Genomic DNA, 15,416 nt, shown 5'->3' on the forward strand with positions numbered 1-15,416 from the left:
AGTTCTGGGGTGTCGGGGAGGCGTCTCTGCACACTCATATCCTTGTGATTCTTGCTCTTTTTTTTTTTCCTTTTTGGTGCTTGTACTCCTTACCCAGCTTCTTTTTCTACTCCCCCCATTTCCCTCAAGCATTTTTCTTTTCTGGCCATTCCGGAACACAATTGTATTTTTCTCCTGTGATTCCCTATAGCTCTGAGTATCGAGTGCAAGTCAGTTTTGCTTTTATCATGAAATAAACCTTGGAAGACCATTTTCCTCTTAGCACCATAAGCCTCCCACGGAGCAGCTCTGTCTCCACGCCTTTGCACGCCTCCCAGCTCCGCAGAGCTTTGCGAGGGCAGCACTTGGTAAATGCTGGTGCACTCGGTTTGATTTTCTTTAATAGAGCAAAACATTTATCCCTTTCTAAAATGACAAAAGTTCAAAAGGCAATTTTAATTGATAATGAAAAAATATTGTTTCAAGTGAAATAAAAGTACCTTTTCCATTTTGTGAGGAAATCTCAATCATTAGCCGTTCTCCGGAGTGCCTTGCAGGGCGGTGCAGATGCACGCAGGCACTCCATTCATTTCTCAGGGAAACCCTTGTGTGGTTTCCCCTTAAATTTCATATAGAGCAACAAAATAATGTTAAAAGTGTTATTTTTTAATCCACTAGGAGCATGTGAAATGTGCCTGTGTTTCATGAGACAAATGTTTCTTTTTATTTTCCAGGTAAGTTAAAACAAATTTTTTTTTTTAGAGATTAGTCTTGCTGTGTTGCCAAGGCTGGTCTCAAACTCCTGGCCTCAGCCGATCCTGGTGCCTCAGCCTCCTGAGTTGCTGGGACTACAGGTGCAAACCACCATGCCCAGCAGTGAGACAAATAATTCTGATTTTACATAGTGAAATATTCCCTTAAGGTTTTTTTTTTTGCTTGTTTTTTAGCATCCCTCTTATTGGAGAAATTAGAAATGTGCAGGACTTAAGGGGCCCCAAAGGAGGTCATCAGTTTTCCCAGAGGCAGGAGGGATATTGTTCCTATCAACAAAACTTAGAGAACTCTACATAATTCTAGTAACTCCAGAATGATTAAACATTACAAATTTGTTTACTTGTCAACATTAATAAATGTTAATACACATTATTGCATCTATCATAGTAACAAATGAAAATTGAACAAATTTTGATATGGATAGATAACAGAGAAACTACTTGGAAAAGTTCTACACATTCTTCATTTATAAAAAATGTCTTAGCAAGTTCTTAATAGAAGGAAACTTTCTAATACAGATAATGAATATTCATTTCCAAAAGCCGTACGAAACGTCACAATTAATGGTGGCAATTTAGAATCCATTGTATTAAACTCAGACATAATACAAACATGCCCATTATTACTGTTGCTATTAATGTTTATACTGATTTAACAAGACAAGGAAAAGAATAAAGCAATATAAGAACTGGATCTGGAGAGACTAAAATGTCTTTGTATGCAGGTGATATGACTGTCTAATGGACAAACCCACAAAACCCATTGGCCTGCACCAACAAGAGAACCCAGTGTGTTTGCTGAAATGAGATCAACATACAAAAATCAATAGTCATTTTATACACTAGCAATGATCATTATGGCAAAGATCTCATTCACAATGTCAACAATATCTATACAACTCTAGGAGTAAACCTACTAAATATGAGCAAGGTCTTTGTAGAGAAAATTATAAAACATCACTGAATAGTTGAATGGAGGCTCATCCCAGTTTCATAGCTAGAAAACATTTTATCTTAAAAATGCCAATACTTCCTAAATTGGTCTTCCAATTCCATGAAATTCTGATCAAAATCTAATACAAGTTTTTCATGAAACTTCATAAACTGATCCCAAAATTCATAGGGAAGAGCAGAAGGGCAAGAATAGCTAGGAAATTTTGAAGAATTACAAGGTTGAGGAATTTGCCCTTCTAGATATTGTGATTTATTATAAGTCCATAGCAATTAAGTAATGAAGCGTTCTTTTATTACAGAAATAGAAACACAAAACAATGAACATAATAAAGACCTCAGTATTAGACGGTATTAATTTCTTCAGGTTGCAATAACAAAACACCACAGACTGGGTAGCTTAAAAAAACCATAAAAAATATTGTTTTACAGTTCTACAACCTAGAAGTTCAAAATCAAAGTGACAGCAGAGCGTGCTGCCTCTGCATGTCCAGACAAGAATCTCCCTTGCCTGTTCTAGCTTCTGGTGGTTGCCAGCAGTCCTTGGCCTTCCTCGACTCGTAGCTGCATCAACCCAACCTCTGACCCCATTGTCCCGTGGCCTCCGTCCCTGCGTATCTGTGTGCCCAAATTTCCATCTCGTAAGGGTGGAACTCATTGGAATAGGACTAACCCCGATCCAGTATGACCTCGTTTTGACTCCATTACATCTGCAAAGCCCCTGCCGTGGTTCGAATCTGGGTCCCTTCCAGAATTCATGTTGAAACCTAATCCCCAGTGTGGTAGTACTAAGAGATAAGGTCTTTTGAAAAGTGACTTAAAAGAGCCTACTGGACAGAGCCTGGATTAATGCCCTTATAAGGGAGATGTCAGGGAGGGCGTGCCTCGCCTGCCCTCTGCCTTCCGCCGTGTGAGGATGCAGCATTTGGTCCCTCCAGAGGATTCGGCAAAAATGCGGAAAGGCTCCATCTGGGAAGCGGAGATAGAGCCCGCACCCAACACCAGACCTGCCGGCTCCTGGAGCTTGGACTTCCCAGCCTCCAGGACTGTGAGAAATAAATTTCTATTCTATATAGATTACCCGGCCCGTGGTATTTTGTTGGAGCAGAACACACAGATTAAGACAGACCCTATTTTTAAATAAGGTCACATTCATAGGTCCCAGAGGAACCAGAGGTTGGGACTGGAACTCATCTTTTCGGGGTTACAGTCAACCTACAGCACAGACTCGTGCATATCTGGAATATTGATATGAACAGGGAAGAAGCTGCTGTACACATCCATGGAAAAAGGCTGGTGATTCAATGAAACGATGATCCTGGAAAAACTGGTCGTCAACACACGTCACGAAAATGAGGATGTTCACCTGGTGGCACATTCGTCAGGGAAGAAACAGCATCTATTGGGGAAATCGTGTGTGACCAAATTAGTAACAGGTATATGGTTTCCCCACTGTCACCGCACACAGGGGCAGTGCCTGGGGGTCTGTCATGGCCAAGCACTACCGTATTTCCCTAACAATAAGACAGGGTCTTATATTTATTTTTCCTCAAGAAGACACCCTAGGGCTTATTTTCAGAGGATGTGTTATTTTTTTTTAAGTATGGTACAACAATCTACATTTATTCAAATACAGTGAAGTCGTCTTCTTCGGGAACATCATCATCACTCTCCAAATCCCGAATCCCATCCTGAATGTCTTGCAACTCTATTTCCTGGAGAACCATTGGCCGAAATCTCTCATGTGGAGCCATAGAGCTGTCACGGGGCAGATGAGAAGGGCTGCTCGTCTTCTTTCCCCACTCTGCGACAAAATGCACGGGTTGTGCAGACGCGCTGTACAGCCACACCCGTCACCAGGGCTTATTTTCGGGGTAGGGCTTGTATTGCGCACATGCTTAGAAATCCTGCTAGGGCTTATTTTATGGGTGGGTCTTATTTTTGGGGAAACACGGTAGATGTAATGAGAGGGACACTGGCTACGGAACTAAAAAGATGCATGATCAGGAGACACCCAAGGCCTCTCCGGTGTGATTACGAGCTGGGATCTGTGCCTTGGGGTAGAGTGGTATGACATGGTGAGCAGGTGGGCTTTGTCCCTGTTCCACCACCTCAGCATACTCGTGGGATATTTGATGTGTGACAGTCCTGCTCAGAAGATAAAGTCCCCAGAATGGAATTAGTCCTGGACAAGTGAATCCTTCCCTCTCAATTGAAAACAAAAAAAGAATTTAAACTCCTACTTAACACAATACCAAAATAAATGACAAGGGATTTACAGGCTGAAATGTGAATAGCAAAACTCTAAAATCTTCAGAGTATAAGCAAATATTTTAACATCTATCTGAACCTCTGAAAGGGTGTTTCCTACGGACAGTAAACGAACAATGTCGAGGTTGTGCAAGTCACAGCGAAAGCCGGAGGAGCCTGCTCAAGGTCAGCCGTGCGGTCGGCGAGGTAGAAGGCTGTCTCGGGCACGCCTGGTCCACGTGTTTATCTACCTGTGGGTTTCCGAAATACCCACAGTCATCAGGACTACACTCCTTCTCAAGGGAACTTGTTCTTATTCCAAAAATCTCTTATTATTAAGAACACTCTTTGACTGGACTAAAATTTGCTACAAGTGTTCCTCCGACCACAGATGATTGAATCTCTGTATTTGTCAGGAAATATGACAGATAAGACGTGCTCCCTGCCCTGCAGGGGCACCCCTATTAGCAGGCGAGACGGAGACACAGGAAAGTAAATAACCCATAAAGTGCTGTAGAAAACAATAGAAGCATTTGGGAGACAGAGGGTTAGAGTAAGTATGGCTGTTAATTGAATAAGGGAAGGTCCATATTTGTGCTGGTTTATTAGAGATGGGTAAGAACATTGCAATGGTGTGTGTGTGTATGTGTGTGTGTGTGTGTGTGTGTGTGTGTGTGTGTGTGTGTGTGTGTAGGGGACGGTAAAACATTGATTTTCTCTCTTTTTTTATCATTCCTTTTTGAGAACTAAAGATTTACAAAGATATCGTCCCTATTAGAGCTTCAGATGTTTGAAGGCAGTTAGCAAGTGCTTGGACATCTTGACATTACAAATGAGTCACGGCAATTAAAAAATTATAACTTTTTGTTATCTTCAGGGTATTTCTTCTTTGAATTATTCCTCATATGACATGGTTTTTAAACATCTCCATTTTTTACTGTAAATACATAAACTGTTTTATCAATTTTATTTTCAAAATGTAATGTCAAAACTAAAAAAAATGATTAGGAAAAGCGCTGTGACTTCTCTGACCGGTGTGGACCGGGGCTGGCACCGCTGGCTTGCGAGAGCTGAAGGTACCTGCCTCCCCCCAGCTCCGGGTGCAGCGACGCACTGAAGCCAGGCACGGGCAGTATTTACACCACGCAAAGTGGCAAACCCTACGAGCCAGAGCTCTGCTTGCCCACAGATTGACCGGCACACCCCTGCCACCCACAGCGGAGCTGTGGCCTCCCTCAGCTTCTATGCTCCACCTCTTTGAATTCAATCGGTGACATGTTATCTGTTTGGGGAGGTCTCTCCACAAAGTTGACTCAAATTGAACCTCAAATTGAAACGGAACTGTGCAAACTGTCAGAGAGAGAAAAGGCACAGACAGGCTGGAGCCTAGAGCAGGACCACGTCAGGGAGAACCTTTCCTTCAGCACCACGACGAGACAATGAGGAGCTCAGGCTTCGTCTGTCAGACTGCATGCAGTTATTAAAACACTTTAAAGTTGTGGCTTTCCACCTCCAGTGGCTCTGAACGTTAGCGTGCGGCAGAATCGCCCCGGGTGCCTGCAGAAACACGGGTTTCTGGGTCCCACTCTCAGGGTTTCTGACTCAGCAGGTCTGTGAGAATTTGCATTTCCAACAAGTTCCCAAGGGATGCAGGTGCTCCTGGTTCAAGAGTTCACACTTTGAGAACCACTCACTGTCTTGTGAAAAAGGGAGCAATTCAGCAACTGTGGGCTTTTTAATGCAAACTGTTGCTCAGTCATTCTGGAAGTGAGTCCCGCTGTGATAATGTAAAACATTTCATGGCAACTAACCACACCTAGCGAGACCCTCTGCTCTTACCCCAGCTGGTCCTGTCTCTATTTTCACCTTAACACCTGAGCTTCCAGCTTCCGATGCATTATTTTAAAACGTGATGTTGTTATACCTTTAGGGTGCCTGGGCTTGGCAGTCTGACTTCCTACCACCGTGCTGGGCATGTTTTCTGCCGCTGCTGGGATTCTGACCTTGGCTTCTTGTTAGTTTCAGGCAACTCTTCCTAGGAGTTCTTTGAGCATTAGGTAATTTTCATAGTGTTCTGTGTTGAACACAAGAGGAGGTAGTTTCTGGCTTAGATGCATAAAGAACCACCCATACCAACCCCTCCTCACATGCCAAGCCTATGACCATGGTGTTTATCCGACAGGAATTGCTGTGAGTTTATCTCCATCAAATAAATAAGTCCCCCCAGACCCTACTACTCTTCAGACTGTATCAGTCTTTTCTACAACTTAAAAATATAACTTTGAGGAGCTGTCGATGGTGATCATGTCCAGCTCAATTAAAATGTGACTTTTGAGCAGCTCACAGTAAAAATTTATGGGGAAATAAAAATTTAGAAGCTTCTGTGCAGATCTTGCCAGATATTTACTTTGATCTTAAGGAAACCCCACATAAAGCATTAATATCTAATGCAAGGGTCTTCAAACTTTTTTAATAGGGGTCAGTTCACTGTCCCTCAGACTGTTGGAGAGTGCGCACTGTGGGCCCAGGATGAGTCGGCTGCTAAGCAGGACAGGCAGCGGCAGCAAAAACACCCGGAGGGCTGGATAAATGTGCTAGGCTGGCCGCATGTGGCCCGTGGGCCATAGTTTGAGGGCGCCTGATCTAATGCATACGTATCTTTATGCAACAATTTAAAACATTATCTGTATAACGATTATTTCAACAATGTTTCTCTTTTTCTGCTTCCTCTAGTACATTGACGGAGGAGTCATTTAGTTCCTGCACTGAGGAACTTACATACCCTATTTCACCCTCGCCACCCCCTCCATGCAGTAGGGGATATCATCATCCTCACCCTCATCATTGTCATATCTTGGATTTTACCAGTGATAAAACTGAAGCTTGAAAGAAATGAATTAGCTCAATATTCCCCAAATGGTAAGTGTTTTAGCGAATGGAATATAGGAAAAACAAACAAAACACTCCTGTGGGAAAAATTGTGATAGTTTCTTCATGCTTCAGCAAATATAATATTGTGCTAAGTGTTTAAAAAGAGGGAAAGAAAAGAATGTTTGGGAGGTCGGCAAGAGGGAGGGACCCTGCTCATAGAACAAACCCTTTCAGGGGTGTATTTCCTGTCTTGTTACAAAACTATTGCTTGATTACAAATTTTGACGTGTGGATCCGTGTTCTTAGAAGGCAGTTTGAAAGAGGTGATGGCATTTTCATTCTCTTTCTTTCTTAAGTGCTATATCAGATGCAGTACTCATTGCATTACTTTTCTCAAATTGGAACTTTTTTTTTTTCTTTTGGTTTATTCTCAAGTCACAAAGATACTTTTACTGAGATACCATCATTTTCTTAACAACTGGTGATGATTACTTTAGAGCACGGGAGACCCTGAGACCTGCTGAATTGCACAGAGGGGAGGGGCGGTTCACCTGGCTGCCAGCAGCAAGGGGTCTTCTCAAAGAGCAGGTACAGTTGAAAAGCTGAAGGAAGTATATGGATGGGGGAAGTTCTCCAAATATTGCATTATTTTTTCTTGAAGTGTGAATAAGAATCAATATATATCACATTTTTCATTGTACTTTCCAAATACAGCTTTTTTTTTTAAAAAAAATCTACATTTATATTGAGAAACAAGTTTCTGTAATGAAAAAAAAGTAGCTTCAGAGTCAGAATATGCAGAATCTGCCTAATTCTTGCTTGAGCAAGGCATTGAACATTTTTGAACTTCAGTTTCTTGTATGTGACGGGAGATGATAATATACACTCTCAAATGTTTATAAAGATGATGTGATAGAGCATATATTTGAATCTGTTATAGTATTTGAGACATTAGGTAGATACTAAATCAATGCTATTTTCATTTTTTTCTCAATATAACTATTGTCTCCGAGAAAGTACATTTTATTTCATGTACTACAAGTGATTTTTTTTTTACTTAAAATCATAAATGATTTTTTATGAAAAATTACTAGGTTAGTTGGTAGATTAGAACTCAGATAAGTGATGGGAAATCTAGTTTGTAAAGAGTGGCTTACATCAGGAAAGCTTGAGTTCTCAGAGTCAGAAGGTACCCATGGAAAGGGTGCATTGTGGCTATAAGAGTTATCAGGGTGAATATAACTATAAGGAATCTAAAAATAATGAAATATATATATATATTTTAATTTTATATTATTTCTTTCTTTCTTTTTCTTTATTTTTTTCTTTTTTTTTTAATTTTTTTTTTATTTTGGCATATTATGGGGGTACAGATTTTAAGGTTTCAATAAATGCCCATTTCCCCCCCTCCCCCCAAAAGTCTGAGTCTCCATCATGACCATCCCCCAGATGGTGCACATCTCACTCATCATGTATGTATATACCCACCCCCCTCCCCCCTCCCCCCTCCCCCCTGCCCAATACCCTATTACTGTAGTACCTATGTGTCCACTTAGGTGCTGCTCAGTTAATACCAGTTTTCTGGAGAATATATCTGGTGCTTGTTTTTCCATTCTTGGGATACTTCACTTAGTAGTTATATTTTTTTTTAAGGTGCTATAAAGCTTTATTCTGTAACCAGATTGTCTGAGTGGAATTAATGGCTCTACCACTTATAGCTGTTTCCTAGGAAAAGTTGCTAAATCTCTGTGCTTCAGTTTCCTCACCTATAAAATGGGGTCAATTATAGCATCTACCCTCTGAAGTGGCTGGAAGGATTAAATAAGCTAACATATGTAAAGTAAGTGTTATATAGTGCATTGTCAGTCTACCTAAAGATGAACTATTTACAATGCAGAGAATTTTTGTCTGTATTTTAGTTAGAGATAGTGATACTCAAAAACCATTAAATCATAAATCAATTCAGTAAATTTTTGTTATAAGCATATATATATAAGTTTTTATACTATTCTCTATTCAAAAATCTCCAAAGGCTTCATGTAATCCACCATGCACAGTCTAAAGTCAACCATTGGATTTTAAAGCCATTCACTATCCAAACATTTCTCACAACTTCTAACATGAATTCTATCTTTCAATTAAGTAAATTTCTCCCTCTATTGGCTCTTTTCCATTAGCATAAATGCTCACTATATCTATATTCTTTAAAAAAAAATCTCTTTTTGATCTTATTTCATTTCTTTGCTCCTTTTTTACAGCAAAACTCCTAATAATGAAATATATTGATGAATTAATCGAAGACAAAACAAGATATAGACATCCCTCAATTTCATTTTAAGCTAGATTCTGGTAGCAAAGTTAAATTGCCTTTTTTCTTCTTACGATGTGGCACTAGGTCTTAGTGAGTCTAACATTTGGAGCCTGAGTGGCTTCTCTCTGTTTATAGCTTTTATAAAAGCTATTTCTGTTGCACTAATGCACTTAGTCATTCCTCATCAATATATAAATGCTTTTTCTTTTCACAGGAGAATTTTCCTTTTGGGATCTCAGATGCTGTTCTTTTAATAGAATCAGTATTAACACCATCAAGTTGCTTTAAGAGCACAGTAGGACTCATGAACAGTGCCACATATGGTGGTCATTAAAAAAGAAAAAAAAATCCAAGACTAAACTTGAAAAAGAAATGGACTGTGAGCATAATTAAAAGTCAGCTGAAATTAGATGAGATTTTAAAAGAATACCTGCAACATAAAAGTTTTAAAATAGTTACAGATAATTAAAAACTATATATCTTTGAAATTTCTAACTTAATTCTTATCATGAACTTAGAAGTATAGAAATACATCCTTCATAATTGGTATGGGGAGACAAATAATTTATTAACATGCAGAAAAGAACCCCAACCTTACAGAAAGGGATGAGTTAATAACAGGAATAATTAATTTGAGGTAACTTTCTATTCTTTAATGGATCAGTTACTTTCTTAAATAATTTCCTGTATGGTTTGGCAAATAAAATTAATTTCCTGATTTAAAGTCTAAACCACTTTTGTGAAAGCATTTTTGTTTTAAGCTTATGATCCACCCTTTATTACTCTTTTTGAAGCCACCATGCTAATGTGCCAGTATGTGGTCAGCAAAGTTGTGTGAAGCTGATTTATACCTGCAGCAAACACCATTTTAGCACCTGGGCTCTTATTGGTAAAAATTACTCTCTCCCTCTGAAGATTATTATAATAACCTTGGTTATAAGCACAACCAGTGAATATTCTCAATATATCTTCCTTGCAATTCTCCGTAATCAACAGATTATCACTGCATCCTGCCCTGCCTCATCAGGTAGGAATAAAAAAACACTTAAAGGTAACAGCAGACAGGAAAGTTACAGAAATGAGGTCTTCCAGGGCTTAGTTTAAAGGGCAAATGATTAAACCTAAAATACCATGATCATCTCCAATTTTATTATTCATTTTAAATTATTTTTTCTGTGCATGACTTCAGGTTCATAAAATGCTGACTAGTTTATAGCAATTCTATCACTCAAATGTCTGACTGGCAGGATGAAATGTAGTCTAATGGTGTTTCTGGATATTTCATTTATAACTATTGTTAAGGTTCAGAGACAAACATCATTCATTATCTCGCCAAAAACCGGAAAAGAGGTTGCAGTACTCTGTTTCAGCAATGGTTAAGGAGCTCCTGCTGCGTGCCAGACACCTCGGTATGCATGGGGCACAGAAATGTGAATGAGCCACCATGCTTGGGGTGTGGACTCATGAAAACTCGGCGATAGCACAGCAGGTGCTACATGGGAGGGCGAGCAGAGCATTATGGGATGTAGGGGCAAAGTGCCACACTTTTCTTGCAATTGGAAGGATGAGTTGAAAGGTTTCCAGGGAGGGTAAAACTGTCATAGACTGAAGAGAAAGTTGGGTTCTAATGAGATAAGACAATTCATTAAACCATTAGAAGGTATACTGTGTTTACCCAAAAATAAGCCCTAACCATAAAATAAGCCCTAGCAGGATTTCTAAGCATTTGCACAATAGAAGCCCTACCCCGAAAATAAGCCCTAGTGACGGGCGTGGCTACGCAGCGCATCTGCACGACCCGTGCATGTCGTCGCGGAGCGGGAAAGAAGACGAGCAGCCCTTCTCATCTGCCCCGTGAGAGCTCTGTTGCTCGACAGGAGAGATTGGGGCCAACGGTTCTAAAGGAAATAGAGTCGCAAGACATTCAGGATGGAATTCGGGGTCTGCAGAGTGAGGATGATGTTCCAGAAGAAGACGACTTCACTCTATTTGAATCAATGTAGATTGTTGTAATGTACTTAAAAGAAATAACACATCCCCTGAAAATAAGGCCTAGGGTGTCTTCTTGAGGAAAAATAGATATAAGACCCTGCCTTATTTTCGGGAAAACACGGTATCTGATTGCTATGCAGTGCCTTGGGTTGTCTTTCCAGTCAAGTTTATGCTCATCCTTCCACACGCCCCTGCCCGTCTTTGAGGCAGCAGCGTCTACTGACCAGAGTGGAAGAGAAGAGTCAGTGTCGTCTGTCAATCAATCATCTCTACTGTCTCCTCCCCAACCCATCCCTCCAGTCCCCTAGTGCTCCTGGCGCTTGTCAAGGCGGTCCTCCTCTTCTGCCCCCTCTGTAGTGTGGTATGTACGTGCTGCTCTTTTGTCTGGAAGACCCTCCCCACTCTTGTTTTTGTTTAACTGATTTCTTTTGCATCTTAAATCTTGGCACCTGAGGCATCTCCTCTAGGAGCTGGACCACTGAGCCAGCACCAGACAGAAAGCAAGACAGAAGCCCCTGCCTGCCCTGGCCCTTCCCTGCCTCTAAGGGCATGAGTTCGCGCTCCTTGGTCTGAGCGTCACATCAGTGGAATCACGTGGTGTGCGCTCTCTGGCGTCGGGGGCTTCTATCGCTAAACATGATGTCTGTGATATTTACCCATATTGTTGATGACAGTTATAGATCATTTATTTTCATTGCTGTGTAATAAGCTATTAGGTAAACAAACACCCCAAAATTTATTTTTGGGTTTTACTATTGACTCAGACTCGTGGGGGGAAGGGGGAAAGGGCATTTATTGAAACCTTAAAATCTGTACCCCCATAATATGCCAAAATAAAAAAAAGGAAAAAAAATTGTAAAGCTGTGACATTCCTTGTACCTGTGTTTTGGTGAACGTATGCACATAACCCTGTTGGTTGTGTCTTAGTAGAATTGCTCAATCAAGGAATTGGAATGTATGCAGTTTGGCAGCTTCTTACGAAGCTAATATAACACATCGTTTAACCAAGCGATTCTATTCCTAGGTATTTTCCCAAGAGAAATGAAGATGTGTGTCCACACAAAGACCTGCACCTTGATAGCAACTTTATTCTAAAGTGCTCACAATACTTTAAAGATATCATTCCTTTGTTTTCAGGCTTCTAATGTGGTTTCTCTTGAGAAGTCAGCTGCAAGTCTTATTGCTGCTCCTTCCAAAACCTCATGCGCTTTTTTCCTCGGGTTGCTTTTGAGATTTTGCTTTGGATTTTAAATGGCTTTACTATGATGTACTTAAGTAATGTTTCTCTGTCTTTTTCCCACTGAGTTTCTTAAACTCTTTTTTCATGTTTTTCATCAGTTTCAGAGAATTATTGATCCGTGCCTCATTGACGATTGCTTCCTCCCCTCCCCTGTTCTCTCTTTCTGGGATTCCAATTTCACTTTTCACGAATCCCACATTTTTATTGCTCTCTCTTCTATTGTTTTCTTTTTCTTTTGTAATCTCTTTATTGTTTGGTTTGTTTACTTACTAGTTGCCTGACTTCCAGACCTTTTTTTCCTCCTGTTGTATTTAATATGCTATTATATTCATTCTTGAGATTGTGAATTTTGGATATATTTCTTGATCTAAATTATCATTAAGATATTTTTATACAGATTCTAATTATGTGGTGACAATTTACTGTTTATTACATCTTTTGTCTATCTTTTGTAATATTTTTGGATGTACTATTCACAATTTTTAAAATTTCTTTTCATTAATTCCAGTGTATTGATCCTATTGAGGTGTCCTTCTATTGTTTCTCTTCATTTATTCTTTCTCATTTTTCTTTGTCATGTTGTCTTGCCTGTTTGCATGTCTAGTCATTTCAGGTTATATTTTGGACAATGTACTAAAGACCTGTGGGAGCTCTGGTGAGAGTTACCTTCCAGTGTGTGTTTGGCAGATACTGTCATAGGGTGTGATCACTTATAAAGTCAGGGAATAAATGGTTCTCAGCATCCCAAAGACTCAGGGCTCTTCTCATTCTGTTCCAAAGGCTCCAGTATTTCAGCTGACAACCTGGCCTGTCTTATGCTCTCAGTCCCCAAAACTGGAAGTGTCAATTCTATTTTTTCCATATCTGCTGTCCAGAAAGTATCCAACCATGGTATCCACATATCCATGGTATCCATGGCTGGGTACTCTCTGCACAGCCCTCCTACCTTTAAATCTAGTTATATTATGTCAAACTCTGGGAGAACCTAGTAGTCTCTACCCAGATAAAAATGATAGAACATATAACCTTTTTGAAAGATTGAGCTTTTTGTCACAAACAGCTCCGTTAAGTTAGGAGTGTTCATTGGAACCTGAGTCTGTCTGCGTCCAAAACAGTTAAGTACTTCAATATACTGCATGTCCAAGGTGTCCCACAGGAAAGATCTAATTAATATCAACAGAAATGCCATTTTATCCAACCTTTAAGGTTTAACAGCCTGCAGGACAGCTGTGCTCAGAGAGAATGCACAGAGTGATTTCCACTGTGTTTACGCTTGAACATGCACCTCTGCTTTGGTACGGTGCTTGCTATGAATAAGCCACTTGATGCAATTTCCAGAATGAATGAAAGAGCAGTGGCTAGATCTGAAGCCAGTCGCCGAGTCTTTTGTGAACATGATCTTGATTACGAGCGCAGAAGGAGATAATTAGACACATCATTCCCGTTTTAGTCCCTATAAAATTTTATTGCACACGGAACTAAACTCTTGGCATTATTTCATGCCTCAACAAAGCCAGGGCATTAAAGGACAAGTTTAAATGCCCATCTTGCATTTTAGAAGCTGTTTGTGCCAGATACTATTTGACAGCAATTTGCTAAACCCCCTTTAGTCTTGACTCCTGCACTCCGTTATTTTTTGATACATCGTTTTTCTTGATAATGGCTGATGTTTTTTTTTTTTTTTCTTCTAGGCCTTTTAAAAATACAAGTCAGTTCTTCACAGAACAATGCGACACCAAGTTTGTAAAGCAATTAATACCAGGTCACATGTATTCTGAGAACATTTTATAATTAGTATTATGATTTCAGGGTTTTGCTTCTATCAATTTTTCCCAAAACCAAAAGTCAGCTGCAGACGAGCTCCCTGTCCTCTCGGTTTATTACGTTGCCATGTTTCCAGGCAATGTTGCTCAGCACAAGGATTAACTCGTAGGACCAGGCTATGTCTGAACAAGTCAGTTATTTTAATTACACCGTGTGAGACCCGGCCTTCTCACTGAGAAAGAAGATGGTCGTATGCTAAAGATTTCAGAAAAGATTATATGTTCTATCATTTTTATCTGGGTAGAGACTACTGGGTTCTCTAAGAGTCTGACATAATATAACTAGATTTACAGATAGGAGGGTTGTGCAGAGAGTACCCAGCCACAGATACCATGGATACGTGGATACGATGGCTCGATACTTTCCGGACAGCAGATGAGAAATGATCTATAGGTTAATGCAGTTGCTTAAAAATTATTTTGCCTTTTGGTGGAATTTAGAATTTCTATGTCTGTCTTTGCTTTGCGTTTTACAACTGAAATGAATCTGAGTCGTCATGTCCTTGTATCTGTGCTTTGCGGAGTGTGGACGTGTAACAAACGTGATTTGAAATAAAGAGTAAGTCATCTACCGTTACACTTAGATATAATGTAAATCAAGATAAAATGTTGGGCCATTAAAAAATAGTTTTTTAAAGAATTTTTAGTCTTGACATTCTGTCTTTCAAAGCAAGAAAAAAATCTTTGGGATCCTGTGTGGTTTCCAACCTTTTTTGTTGACTGTGGACTCTTTCTCATAAAATTGGCATAAGTGGATTAAAGGACAGTGGCTTTGAGTACAGCAGAGTGGGAACTCCAGAGCTCTGAGGTGGGACAAACACACACTTAAACATGTAACTGGCCGGGCGCGGTGGCTCACACCTGTAATCCTAGCACACTGGGAGGCCGAGGCGGAGGGCAGGAGTTCCAAACCAGCCTGAGCAAGAGCGAGACCCCGTCTCTACTATAAACAGAAAGAAATTAATTGGCCAACTAATATATATAGAAAAAATTAGCCGGGCATGGTGGTGCATGCCTGTAGTCCCAGCTACTTGGGAGGCTGAGGCAGGAGGATCACTTGAGCCCAGGAGTTTGAGGTTGCTGTGAGCTAGGCTGACGCTATGGCACTCACTCTAGCTTAGGCAACAGAGTGAGACTCTGTCTCAAAAAAAAAAACCACAGAACAGGTAACTGCCATGTGAGTTGTATTTAACACATGCTGGTTTTGAGCCCGGGGTCTCGGGAAG

The sequence above is a fragment of the Microcebus murinus genome, chromosome 3 (genome assembly GCF_040939455.1).
Source record: "Microcebus murinus isolate Inina chromosome 3, M.murinus_Inina_mat1.0, whole genome shotgun sequence".
NCBI lineage: Eukaryota > Metazoa > Chordata > Mammalia > Primates > Cheirogaleidae > Microcebus > Microcebus murinus.